The following is a 14706-nucleotide window of genomic DNA, read 5'->3' on the forward strand; positions in this document are numbered from 1 at the left end:
CTACAATGAAAAGCACTAATGGCTGGGTGTTGTGGTCTACCAGGTACCACAGGAGTCTGGCATGGAGAAATTGCCTACACTATCAATTCGAAAATTAAAAATGTTCAATTTCTCTGAATTCTGTATTTTTCCTGAATAAGCATATGCATACACTTTTATTTTTTTTTCCTATAGATTTGTTGTGCTTCTAATATTCTCTATATTTGCTTTTCCTGTTTCCTGATTTTTTAGAAAGAATTCTTTGGTTCATATCACATCTATACTTTATTTTAGTTTTCTAAATAAGTAATTTCTTCTGTCATAATTGTAATCAGACCTCAATCTCTACAGGCTCCACATTAGTGGATACAGCCAACTGAAAAAGCATTAGGAAAAACATTTTCATTTACACTGAACATGTACACAACTTCATTATTTCCTAAACAGTAATATGTTGAAACCATTTATACAATATATCATTGTATTAGGTATTACACATATTTTGGAGGCATTTTAAATATAAAAAAGCAAAGGATAGCAGTTATATCCAATTATTATACCATTTTAAATAAAGAACTTGTGTATTCAGATTTGGGTGTCCCTGAGGAGGCCTAGATCAAGCATTTATAGATACCAAAGGATAATAACTATACATGTAGAGATAATGGCCACAGCTTACTCTTGCTAGACCAGTGAGATAGGTTGCCAAGAAACCAAAGAAGACACTCAGAAGTGGAGCTGAGACACAGGTTTATATAAAAATATTATGGAAAAGGTCAGTGGCTATGGGCTGGACAGAAAATTCCATGGCCAAAGGCTGGACTGGTATATCTCCATTTATCACAGTGCCTGTAGAACTTTGCCAGAAAATAGAATCTCCAGCCCTCCGTATGCTTTTTCCAGGGAGAGCTGGCTCTATGAGTACTTCCTACTCTGTGGTGCTCTATCCCACACCAGTTACCACAGGGAGTGGGGTTTTACAAGTCCTGTTGCAGATGCAGTGACATCCTTAGTTTGCTCTGCTCCCTACATAACCAGCATTCCAAGGAGCAGTTTTCCTGTGTACGTGCAAAAAAGCAAATTTACAAAGACAACACCAATTACTTCCCAGCTGCTTGAGAGAAAGTCAGCGTCCTTCAAAAAAAAACTTATCTAGGCCTTATAACCTGGGCCCACCCCCATTGTTTCCTTAAGTTTGGCTAGGTTCTTGGGAACTAAAAGGGGCATCTCAAGAACATGGTGTTTTACTGTTCTTCACTTTTTCAAAGGATGACACAACAGTCTATATAGTAGTAACGAACATAAGATTGAGAATCAGCTGTCTTGTGCTAATGTTTTGATTATTCCATCATCTAATATGGAAACGTGGCAAGGTTTTTAGCCTCTTTTATTATTCAGTTTCTTCATGTACCAAAGTGTCATTGCTGTTATCAGACTTCAACTTGATAATATATGTGGAGCATCAAGTGTGGTTTTCTGTTCAAAATTAAGTACTTATTCCTACTTTCCTTGTTTGTGGTTTTGGTTTTTATTTTGTTGTTGTAGTTGTTTTGGTACCTGGGATCAAACCTAGGTGTGCTTAACCACTGAGCCACATCCCCAGCCCTTTTTATTTTTTATTTTGAAACGAGTTCTTGCTAAATTGCTTAGGGCCTCAATAAATTGCTGAAGCTGGCTTTGAACTGGTGATGCTCCTGCCTCAGCATCTGAAGCCACTGGGATTATAGGCCTGTGCCATCACATCGGGCTCCTTGTACTTTTTTTTTTTTTTTTTAATAATCTAACTGTTCATCTTTTCAACATTCTTTTTATTCAAAATGCTATCCTGGATGTAAACTTTCAAATTTGGTCAAATTTTTCAAAGTTCACTTTAGGAAGTGCTGACATTACTACACAGTTATAAATTTAAGACTGATGCTATTTTATTTTTAATTCATTGACTTACAGTACAATTCTCTTTCCAAATGTATAAAATGTAATAATTACTAACATTACTACATTAAAGTATTATTGAATTGTGGTGATAAAATGTGTTCTGTGTAATAAACACTGTGACGTATATCAAGAATTTTTTGGCTCAATAAAATGTCCAGCCAGACATGGCTGGATATCTGGCTTCAGAGCAGGAACTTCAGAGCCATAAAAGAGCTGTGAGTACCAGGAGCAAAAACTGCAGAAACTGCAGAATTAAAAATGGGTGAGGTTAGGAAAGGCAATTTTATTCTGAAATGTACCTGGTGGCACACTGCGGAAAGGAAAGGCAAAAACACAAGACGGGACCAAATCTCCATGGGCTGTGTGGGCAGAGACAGGTCAGGCCGTTGGACTCTTACACTGACACCACCGAGCACAAAGTCGTCACCTGGGGAGAAGATACACTGATGGATTATTTAGAGAATCCCACAAAGTTCACCCCTGAACAAAAATGATCTTTGCTGGTGTTAAGAAGGAAAAAAAGGACAGACTTAATAGCTTGCATCAGAAAAGCTACTGATGAATACTGATGAAACATGTATTGGAAATTACTCCAGGTAATTTGTGGGAAATTATATTAACTAGTTGAATCCTTACAGATGTACTTTTAGCCAAGAATTTAGGGTTATGGTTATACTCCTCAGCGCTTCAATAATGTGAAGCAGTTGTCTTCTGGCATCCTTTTAAAATTTTTCTCATGTGATTCAATTTAGTTCTTTCACCTTGGGATATTGCCTTTCGTTACTTTGTAGATACTTTCTGAGTTTCTCTTTGCCTCTGAAGATTTCAAATTTCTTACAGAATATACAAGTGAATATATATGAGACATTTCACTGACTATAGAATGCACACACTAGAAGACATACCACTGTTTTATATGCCACTATTAACATGTCTTTAATTGGTAAGAAAGAAATACATAATGATCCTCATACATAATAGTAAACAATTGATACTTTTAATACAGGTATTATCAGAAAATATAAAAAGAGAATGATTCTTTCTTCAGATAACTTGTACAACTCTTAAAACTGAACACAGCGCTATGCTTACTGCTATACTTATTATGAAACTCTATTTGCAAATGAAGATGCCAGATAAGACCACAATTATTTAACCTTTGGAATGTTCCAGTCATTTCACTATGTAACTAACCAAAAATAATTTATGAATGATTAGAAGAAGTAAAATAATGATTGTAAATAATTTTATGCAGATGATATCATTTTCATTTGCAGAAATCAAGAGAATAAGCTTATAACACAAACTACATGTGATACATTAGTAAAGTAGCTGGTTTCCAAGTCAACAAATAAACAAAAACAAAACCTGTACTTTTTCATGTACATGTTGACTAAATTCTTTTTTTTTTTTTTTTTTTGTAAACAAATGGGATACATGTTTTTTCTCTGTCTGTACATGGCGTAAGGCATACCATTTGTGTAATCATAAATTTACATAGGGTAATGTTGTTTGATTCATTCTGCCATTTTTCCCTTCCCCCCTCCCCTCCCACTCTTCCCCTCCATCTATACAGTCCTTCCTTCCTCCATTCCTGCCCCCCTCCCTAAACCCAACTCCAACCCCAACACTAACCCTTCCCACCCCCCATTGTGTCATCATCCACTTATTAGCGATATCATTCTTCCTTTGGTTTTTTGAGATTGGCTTATCTCACTTAGCATGATATTCTCCAGTTTCCTCCATTTGCCTGCAAATGCCATAATTTTATCGTTCTTTATAGCTGAGTAATATTCCATTGTATATATATACCACATTTTCTTTATCCATTTATCAATTGAAGGACATCTAGGTTGGTTCCACAATCTGGCTATTGTGAACTGAGCAGCTATGAACATTGATGTGGCTGTATCTCTGTAATATGCTGATTTTAAGTCCTTTGGGTATAGGCCAAGGAGTGGGATAGCTGGGTCAAATGGTGTTTCCATTCCAAGTTTTCTAAGGAGTCTCCACACTGCTTTCCAGAGTGGCTGCACTAATTTGCAGCCCCACCAGCAATGTAAGAGTGTACCTTTCTCCCCACATCCTCGCCAACACCTGTTGTTGCTTGTATTCTTGATAATCGCCATTCTAATTGGGGTGAGATGGAATCTTAGGGTGGTTTTGATTGGCATTTCTCGTATTACTAGAGATGTTGAACATTTTTCCATATGTTTGTTGATTGCTTGTAGATCTTCTTCTGTGAAGTGTCTATTCATTTCCTTAGCCCATTTGTCAGTTGGATTATTTGCATTCTTGGTGTAGAGTTTTTTGAGTTCTTTATAGATTCTGGAGATTAGCGCTCTATCTGAAGTATGATTGGCAAAGATTTTCTCCCACTCTTTAGGCTCTTTCTTCGCATTGCTGATAGTTTCCTTTGCTGAGAGAAAGCTTTTTAGTTTGAATCTATCCCAGTTATTAATTCTTGCTTTTATTTCTTGTGCTATGGGAGTCCTGTTGAGGAAGTCTGGTCCTAAGTCGACATGTTGAAGATCTGGACCTACTTTTTCTTCTATAAGATGCAAGGTCTCTGGTCTGATTTCCGAGATCCTTAATCCATTTTGAGTTTAGTTTCGTGCATGGTGAGAGATATGGGTTTAGTTTCATTCTGTTGCATATGGATTTCCAATTCTCCCAGCACCATTTGTTGAAGAGGCTATCTTTTCTCCATTGCATATTTTTGGCCCCTTTGTCTAGTATGAGAAAATTGTATTTATTTGGGTTTGTGTCCGTGTCCTCTATTCTGTACCATTGATCCACCTTTCTATTTTGGTACCAATACCATGCCGTTTTTGTTACTATTGCTTTGTAGTAGAGTTGAAGATCTGGTATTGCGATACCCCCTGCTTCACTCTTTCTGCCAAGGATTGCTTTAGCTATTCTGGGTTTTTTATTCTTCCAGATGAATTTCATAATTGCTTGCTCTATTTCTGTAAGGTACATCATTGGGATTTTAATTGGAATTGCATTGAATCTGTATAGCACTTTTGGTAGTATGGCCATTTTGACAATATTAATTCTTCCTATCCAAGAACATGGGAGATCTTTCCATCTTCTAAGGTTTTCTTGAATTTCTTTCTTCAGTGTTCTGTAGTTCTCATTGTAGAGGTCTTTCACCTCTTTTGTGAGATTGATTCCCAAATACTTTATTTTTTTCGAAGCTATTGTGAATGGGGTAGTTTTTCTAATTTCTCTTTCTGAAGATTCATCGCTTATATATAAAAATGCCTTAGATTTATGTGCATTGATCTTATATCCCGCTACTTTACTGAATTCACTTATGAGATCTAAAAGTTTTCTGGTGGAATTTGCTGGTTCCTCTAAGTATACCATCATATCATCAGCAAATAGGGATAGTTTGAGTTCTTCTTTTCCTATTCGTATCCCTTTAATTTCTTTGGTCTGTCTAATTGCTCTGGCTAGAGTTTCAAGGACGATATTGAATAGAAATGGTGAAAGAGGGCATCCCTGCCTTGTTCCAGTTTTTAGAGGGAATGCTTTCAGTTTTTCACCATTTAGAATGATATTAGCCATGGGTTTAGCGTAGATGGCCTTTACAATGTTAAGGAATGTTCCCACTGTCCCTATTTTTTCTAGTGTTTTGAGCATGAAGGGGTGCTGTATTTTATCAAATGCTTTTTCTGCATCTATCGAAATAATCATGTGATTCTTGACTTTAAGTCTATTGATATGGTGAATGACATTTATTGATTTCCTGATGTTGAACCAACCTTGCATCCCTGGGATGAAACCCACTTGATCATGGTGCACTATCTTTTTAATATGTTTTTGTATGCGATTTGCTAAAATTTTGTTGAGAATTTTTGCGTCGATGTTCATTAAGGATATTGGTCTGAAATTTTCTTTCCTCGATGTGTCTCTGTCTGGTTTAGGAATCAGGGTAATATTGGCTTCATAGAATGAGTTTGGGAGAGTTCTCTCCTCTTCTATTTTCTGGAATACTTTGAGAAGTATTGGAATGAGTTCTTCTTTAAAAGTTTTGTAGAACTCGGCTGAGAACCCATCTGGTCCTGGACTTTTCTTTGTTGGAAGGCTTTTGATGACTTCTTCTATTTCATTACTTGAAATTGGTCTATTTAAATTGTGTATGTCCTCCTCGTTCAGTTTAGGCAATTCATATGTCTCTAGAAACCTGTTGATGTCTTCGAAATTTTCTATTTTGTTGGAGTATAGATTTTCAAAATAGCTTCTAATTATGTTTTGTATTTCAGTCGTGTCTGTTGTGATATTTCCTTGTTCATTACGAATTTTAGTGATTTGGGTTTTCTCTCGTCTTCTCTTTGTTAGTGTGACTAAAGGTTTATCAATTTTGTTTATTTTTTCGAAGAACCAACTATTTATTTTGTCAATTTTTTGTATTGTTTCTTTCGTTTCAATTTCGTTGATTTCAGCTCTCAGTTTAACTATTTCCTGTCTTCTACTACTTTTGGTGTTGGTCTGTTCTTCTTTTCTAGGGCTTTGAGCTGTAGTGTTAGGTCATTTATTTTTTGAGTTTTACTTCTTTTATTAAATGCGCTCCATGAAATAAATCTTCCTCTAAGTACCGCTTTCATAGTGTCCCAGAGATTTTGATATGATGTTTCTTTGTTCTCGTTTACCTCTAAGAATTTTTTAATTTCCTTCCTAATATCTTCTGTTATCCATTCATCATATAGTAGCATATTGTTTAATCTCCAGGTGTTGGAGTAGTTTCTGTTTTTTACTCTTTCATTAATTTGTAACTTCAATCCATTATGATCTGATAGAATACAAGGTAGTGTCTCTATCTTCTTGTATTTGCTGACATTAGCTTTGTGGCATAATATATGGTCTATTTTAGAGAAGGATCCATGTGCTGCTGAGAAGAAAGTGTATTCGCTCTTGGTTGGATGGTATATTCTATAAATGTCTGTTAAGTCTAAATTATTGATTGTGTTATTGAGATCTATGGTTTCTTTGTTCAATTTTTGTTTGGAAGATCTGTCCAGTGGTGAAAGAGGCGTGTTAAAATCACCTAGTATTATTGTGTTATGGTCTATTTGGTTTCTAAAATTGAGAAGGATTTGTTTGACATACATGGATGAGCCACTGTTTGGGGCATAGATGTTTATGATTGTTATATCTTGCTGATTTATGCTTCCCTTAAGCAGTATGAAATGTCCTTCTTTATCCCTTCTGACTAATTTTGGCTTGAAGTCCACATTATCTGAAATGAGGATGGATACTCCAGCCTTTTTGCTGAGCCCATGTGCATGGTATGTTTTTCCCCATCCTTTCACCTTTAGTCTATGGGTATCTCTTTCTATGAGGTGAGTCTCTTGCAGGCAACATATTGTTGGATCTTTCTTTTTAATCCAATCTGCCAGTCTATGTCTTTTGATTGATGAATTCAGGCCATTAACATTCAGGGTTATTATTGAGATATGATTTGTATTCCCGTTCATTTGGTTCATATTTAAAATTTTTGACACATCTTGGTTCCTCCTTTATTTGACAGTTCCTTTAGGATAATTCCTCCCTTTGCTGATTTGCTTCTTTGTTTTTTATCTCTTCCTCATGAAATATTTTGCTGAGAATGTTCTGTAATGCTGGCTTTCTTTTTGTAAATTCATTTAGCTTTTGTTTATCATGGAATGATCTTATTTCATCGTCAAATTTGAAGGTAAGTTTTGCTGGGTATAAGATTCTTGGTTGGCATCCATTTTCTTTCAGAGCTTGAAAAATGTTGTTCCAGGCCCTTCTAGCCTTTAGGGTCTGGATTGAAAAATCTGCTGATATCCGTATTGGCTTCCCCCTGAATGTAATTTGGTTCTTTTCTCTCACAGCCTTTAAAATTCTGTCTTTATTTTGTATGTTAGGTATTTTCATTATAATGTGCCTTGGTGTGGGTCTGTTGTAATTTTGTGTATTTGGAGTCCTATAAGCCTCTTGGACTTGATCTTCCATTTCATTCTTCAGATTTGGGAAATTTTCTGATATTATTTCATTGAATAGATTGTTCATTCCTTTGGTTTGTTTCTCTAAGCCTTCTTCAATCCCAATAATTCTCAAATTTGGCCTTTTCATGATATCCCATAGTTCTTGGAGATTCTGTTCATGATTTCTCACCATCTTCTCTGTTTGTTCAACTTTGTTTTCGAGGTTAAATATTTTGTCTTCAATATCTGAAGTTCTGTATTCCAGCTGTTCTATCCTATTGGTTATGCTTTCTATGGAGTTCTTAATTTGGTTATTGTTTCCTTCATTTCAAGGATTTCTGTTTGGTTTTTTTTCAATATCTCTAACTCTTTATTGAAATGATCTTTTGCTTCCTGAATTTGCTCTGTTAACTGTAGATTGGTACGATCGTTCAATGCCTGCATTTGCTCTTTCATCTCATCGTTTGCTTCCCTAATCATTTTAATTATGTACATTCTGAACTCCCTTTCTGTCATTTCTTCTGCCATGCTGTCGTTGGATTTTATTGATGTAACATCTAGATTTGTTTGGGGCATTTTCTTCCCTTGTTTTCTCATATTGTTCAGGGATCAGTGGGTCATTAAGATGTTGCAGATTTCCTCTATCAACTTATAATGTCCCTGAAGATTGCTAGTATATCCCCTCTTATCCTTCAGTAGCCTGAAGTCTTGGAGGAGGTTGATAATGCAGAGCTCCACGAAGAAGCTGCCTCTCTAGGTGTGGTAACCCTCAGGTGGCATATATTCCCTGCTAGTGGTCAGAGGTGCCTCCACTTGTTGACCAATGGTCATCCAATGGGGAACTAGACTGTGTGCTGAGGCAAGGCCTGTTTGTGCCTATGTCTCTGGCTTTACCGTCCCACGCTCCTCCTCCAGGCAGGCCACCGGTGTTCAAGAGCGGTCGCTTTTAGTCCAATCAACTCACCATTCGCCTCCTCCTCTGGCAACCGCCTGTGGTTCTGATGCAGTCACTCCCAGACTAAGCGTCCCACCGCTCTCCTCCTCCAGGCAGGCCACCAGTGTTCTGGAGCAGCTGCTCCAAGTTCAAACAGCTCGTCACGCAGCTCCTCCTCCAGCAACCGCCCGCGGCTCTGATGCAGTCACTCCCAGGTCAAGCAACACGCCGTGCTCCTCCTCCTCCTCCGGGCAACCCCCCGGTGTTCAGAAGCGGTTGTTCTGGGTCCAAACAGCTCGCCACGCAGCTCCTCCCCAGGCAGCCGCCCGGAGCCCCAGCAGCTGCTCGAGTCCAAGCGCTATGCTGAGCCGCCTCCTCGACTAAATTCTTAATATCAGAAAAATAACAGCATTAAATATAAGAAACAGAATTACATATTCTTTTATGTCTTTTTCTGCTAGATTCTGGATGTGGCTGTGAGCAGCCTCTTTCAGATTAACTTTTAATCTGAACTTGGGGGAGACCTTCCCTGTACCCAGTTATTACTGTAAGTCTCCACTGTAGTTCTCAGGTAACACCAGATAAGTCTTTTATCATTCAGAAACTCCGTCTCCTCACATGAAAAATAGTATTACACATATGTGTATAATACTAAAAAGGTATAAAATATATAGATCACCTGCCACATATATAACATTCTCTTTTAGAAGCTATCTATTATATATATCCACTTTTTATTTTATAAATTAAAAGTTTCTTAGATATTTCAAAAAGACAAATAGAAAATATGTGCTATATACATTTACTCAATGAATAAACAGTTAAATGAAATATATAGAGGAACAAGAAAATCTACATACCAAATACAAACCAGCAGTTCAAAGGGATTTTTCATGAAAATAAGTCACAAAGAATTTGTCATTTCTATAATTTATAGACTTCTGTTGTACTGAAAATTTAATAGCAGTGAACACAGGCACATATTTCCCTCTCAATCTCCTCTCTTGAACCTAATTTATTGTAAAATCTTCACCTATTTTATTAACTTTATGTAACTTTTATTTACCTTTCATTTCTGCCATACAATCAACATTAATAATACATATACATAAATTCATGTTAATTATGAATTGGGCACTCATACCTTACTTTAAATTCCTGTTCCTATGAAAACTTGGATATATTTCACCCTAGTAAAATAAAAGCACATGATGACCTAAAGTACAAGAGAAACACCAATCTCAGTGTGATATTCAATTTAAAATCTATGATTTATTACTCTTATACATTAAAATTAAAATGAATTGTGGTATGTACCTGTAAGTTACCTAGAAAATCACAAGGCATTCCAAAAACAAATTATATATTTCTAATAATATCACACATGCTCCAAGAGTTCTTGGTTCTGAAACTAACAATATAGATAGGGTAATTGAAATAAAGTAGCCTTATGATTCTGAGGAATTTCTAAAACACTTTTCTGAATTGGGTCTTATATTAGAAACATAGTATTTAGTGCAACTGATTTCCAAGCCTAGCATTGGAGGCCTGGCTCAGAGTTAGAATGCTTGCCTGGAATGTATAATGCTCTGGGTTCAATCCATAACACCACCAAAAAAAAAAAAAAAAAAAATCCGCATATGCAAAAAAAATTCAAGAAATTTGTGTTACCAGGTCACAGATATTACTGAATTTGGGTTGTTGGGTTCAGACTCAATAGAAATGGCTTCCTAATCTGTATGTTATATTATTTTTAATTTCTTATCTGAAATTTTAGGCACATATTCTACAATAAGAAATTATTTTTGTGTGTATATAACTATACAACTTTATTTTTACTATGTCTTAGATGTACACATAAATATATCTCATATATTATAAGTTGATCATTTTATAATTTCCAAATGGACAAATATCGATGCAAAAATTATGTTACAAAAAGAGTATTTAGCAGGGTATGGTGGTACACACCTGTAATCCCAGTGACTTCAGAGGCTGAGGCAGGAGGATAACAAGATCAAGGCCATCCTTAGCAAATTAGGGAGGTACTAAGCAACTTAGTGAAAACCAGTGTCAAAATAAAAATTTAAAAAGAACTGGGGATGTAGCTCAGTGGTAAAATGCCCCTGGGTTCAATCCCCGGTACCCCTCATGAAAAGAAAAAAGCACTCACGCTCATATTTAAGTGGTCCACACTCATATCCTTCTTAGTACATTAATATGCATACTTGTGTATCTATTATGCTCTTTGTTTTTGTTTAACTATTGCTACATATTTTATAAAATTCAGTTACATTCAATAAAAATATTTGGAAAATAAAAATTCATAAATACAAGATTTTCTTCTGATATGATTTTCTTTTAGACTATAAAAGATAATCACTAAAAAGTTTTAGGGACTAACAAGTCCACATCTTTGGGCCTGCACCTCAGCCACCACAGCACTGAAAGAGAGGCCCGTGTCAGCTTACCATTTCCCAGAATAAGGACAAATGAGTGGCCTGAAGGAAAAGCTATTCCAAGAGACCAGACAAATAAAACCATCAGATACCTATCAAAAGCCATACAGATCCAAACTTGTACAAGAAGCAACAGAAAGAAAACGGCATACAGCCGCAGGAAGGCCGTCACAGTTTGCAAGGCTTTCACGTGGGCCGAGGTGCTGGCATCTCTGGACCCTCTGGCATTGTGCTGCATCCTCTTCAGGTATTTCCACAGGGAGAAGATTAGCAGGAGAAAAGTCACCAGGGACACAGTGAAGGGTATGAACGTGAACATAACGTTGATGAATGACAAAGGACTGGAAAACTGTGCAGTGTTACTCAAACTGGAACTGTTAGACAGGGTTCCTTTATATCCACTTCAATTTGAGTGTTCACGGAAACAATATTCAAAAACAAGAGGACCAGAGAAACCAGCAGGATCACTGACACCACCTTTTTAACTCTCCACTTTAGGTAAAGAAAAAGAGAGTTAGAAAAATTGGCTATCTTGAGAAAATAAAAGATGCTGAGAATTGCAGCAAGCCAGATGCTGAAATGGTTGGTCACTGTCCAGGTAGCAGTCATTATTCTTATCATTTTTCTTGACATAAATGCGCCTGGGTATAGTACACAGATCAATGCATTTGTGAGTAGGGACCAGAGCTGACCAGATCGGGAGATTGCCAGAGCAGTGAGAATTCGATCAACTGAAGAGATCTTTCTTCTCTTGACCCAGTCCATGCAGTTCACTACTGTTATGAATCCATTTCCTAAAACCCCCATTATAAATTCCACACTTAAAATGGTTTCCAATATTCTGTGTACAATCTCACCCATTACCTGTAAGAGAATGACCCAACTTCAAATACACTGCTGAAGATTCAACATTCATTTAAAAGACTATGCTTAACTGATTCTGGAGTATTCACAGCATTGCCACTTTTAAAATTTCTCATATGAAATAACGAACAAGCAAACATCAAGATTTGTCAATAACTGGGTTCATGGTTTTCTTCATGAAAATCTTGTGTTTTCCCAGAAAGACCAGCTGAGCTTCATCTAGATACTGTGCCTCAAACACAATAGACAGTAGTCTTTTGTAGTTGAGGATAAAGGAAATGATGGAACATCATGTGCTAACATGGAGATAAAGATACATTTATTAGTACTGTTTTGCTGTTTTGTAAAACTCTACATATTTCAATCTAATTACTTGAGTTCTCGGCAAGCAACATTACAAAATCCTAATATATGTAAAAGGTAAGAGGAATCTAACCACGTGTGGGACTTCTTTGGGACTTCCTCAGCACTGAGCTTCTTTAAATACTTCAAAAAATTTGACCTGTTCAGGGAGATAAGCACATATTGTCCGAAACTCTTCCTACAAACTATCAGAATTTTGTAGAGATCATTACTCCTGAAATATTCAGTACTGAGAATAAGACTTCTTAACCATTTTACTTTCTACAAAGTCATGCGCACACACACACACACACACACACAATTCACACATAAATACACATATATTTGGATCCAAATCTCCTTTGTTTTCCACTTCAATTTTTCATTTACTCAATATTTTCATGCACTTGACTCATGTCTAGTACTACGATAGTTGTTCAGACATTGCTTAAACATACTTTCCAGTATAATGAGGCAGTATTAATGTGAATATTCAGTAAACTTGGAGCTATTAAATCTGTGCATCTGAAAAGCAATAGACATCTTCATGGTCCCCTGAAACAGTCACTGAGGTGAATGAGTTTCATCCATGGAGCAAGAATCCTCCTCATTCTCTACCTGCCACTTTCCTGGTAGGGACCATTCCTCCAACAGAATCAGAAACCTTCAGATTTTATCTCCCTCCCCTCACCTCCTATCAACACCTGCTCCATGACATTCAGTACAGGTACCCAGGGATATGAAGAATGAAACATTGCCTGGTCAAGATGTTTAATGAGTAACATGAAATGATCATTCTTCACTTACTAAGGAATAATCAAGGAACAAATGAAATGTATGCAGCAATTTTACCAAAGACAGCAGAAAAACATGTTTCAGAAATGGCAGAGAAAGACATGGGTATATACTGTAAATGGTAGACCCCCAACCTCTGAGCATTAAGAAATGAAACCAAGGCCTGGGCTTGAGGCTCAGTGGTAAAGTGTTTGCTTCACATGTGTAAGGCACTGGATTCGATCCTCAGCACCACATAAAAATAAAAAAATAAAATAAAGGTATTGTGTCCATCTACTACTAAAAATAAAAAATAAAAATAAAGAACTGAAACCAAGATCACTTGAAAATATCCACAAATAACCTACATGTAAAAGAGAGATCTATTGAGAAAATAAATTAGCCAGCATGAGAACGTTTTTAGAGAAAACTCCTAAGAATAGAAGCACAAGCATACCATCCTTGTACAGTCGGGAAGGTTCCCTGGCTTGCCTCATTCTGTGTAACAAAGAGTAGGTAGGAAAGGAGACAAAGAGCAACGCGAACAGTCCTGGGGGTGGGGCTGCGTGGCGGGGTGCTGGTACAGATCTTCAGGAGCCTTTAGGAAAGAGACAGAACTCAGTGTCTCCAAAGCATCTCTCCCTGAGGTCCCAACACTGCACCTTTCACTCTGGTTGGGAAACAGTTTAGGTTTCCACCTGCACAACAGCTTCTAGGGAAGACAGGCTTTTTCCAGACAAGGTGAAGATGGTACCCAGGACAATTTCCCCACATTTCATCCATAAAGCAAAACAAGTCAGGTCCTCAGTGAGGGGCAGTGTCTTCAAGCACTTCTCTATCAATATTATGTTCAGGTGTGTTTAGAAGTTAGTACATTTCATGTTAGTTTTTTTTCATTCATGGCAAGTCTTGTATGACTGTACCAAATAATCAAAAAGGGTTAAACCAACCAAAAATCTAGGTATCTCTCTACTTATATCATGATTTATAATTATAATCCCCTACATATAAATCATCAATAACTGAATTTTTCTTTTAAATAAAACTAGTTTCTTGATCACCATCAAAATAGGTTAGCAGAAATTCATACAAAAATTAGTACTAAAGCACCCTTTTCTCTAGTTTCTGGTAGTGTTACTTTTAAACATACTTTTTCCATTTCAGGAAACAAAAGCATTTCTTCCAATGTGAGATAAATAGAGATGTAGATTTGATCAATCAGCTTTATTCATTTCTAAGAAACTGCATAGTTACATTCTCAGTAAAGAGACTATGAGATTACTAGTGAAATCACATAATTGATTACATTTGGAAAATCTAAGCCTTTGGTTGGACATTTTACTTTTTAGGGAAAACCAGCAAAAGAGACTGAGAATTTGCTCTCAATGGTAATATCAATATACTTTCTCTCATTTCCACATTTTACATATGGTAACAGAACAGTCATATGAGAAATATAATT

General features: G+C 36.5%; 1 pseudogene; it reads right to left on the bottom strand.

Annotated features, from left to right (window-relative positions):
* Positions 1-310: 310 nt before the first annotated feature.
* On the bottom strand, positions 311-12125 carry LOC124982801 (taste receptor type 2 member 140-like; annotated as a pseudogene).
* Between the last annotated feature and the right edge of the window lie 2581 nt (positions 12126-14706).

Source organism: Sciurus carolinensis, chromosome 4, assembly GCF_902686445.1.
Source record: "Sciurus carolinensis chromosome 4, mSciCar1.2, whole genome shotgun sequence".
Classification (NCBI taxonomy): domain Eukaryota; kingdom Metazoa; phylum Chordata; class Mammalia; order Rodentia; family Sciuridae; genus Sciurus; species Sciurus carolinensis.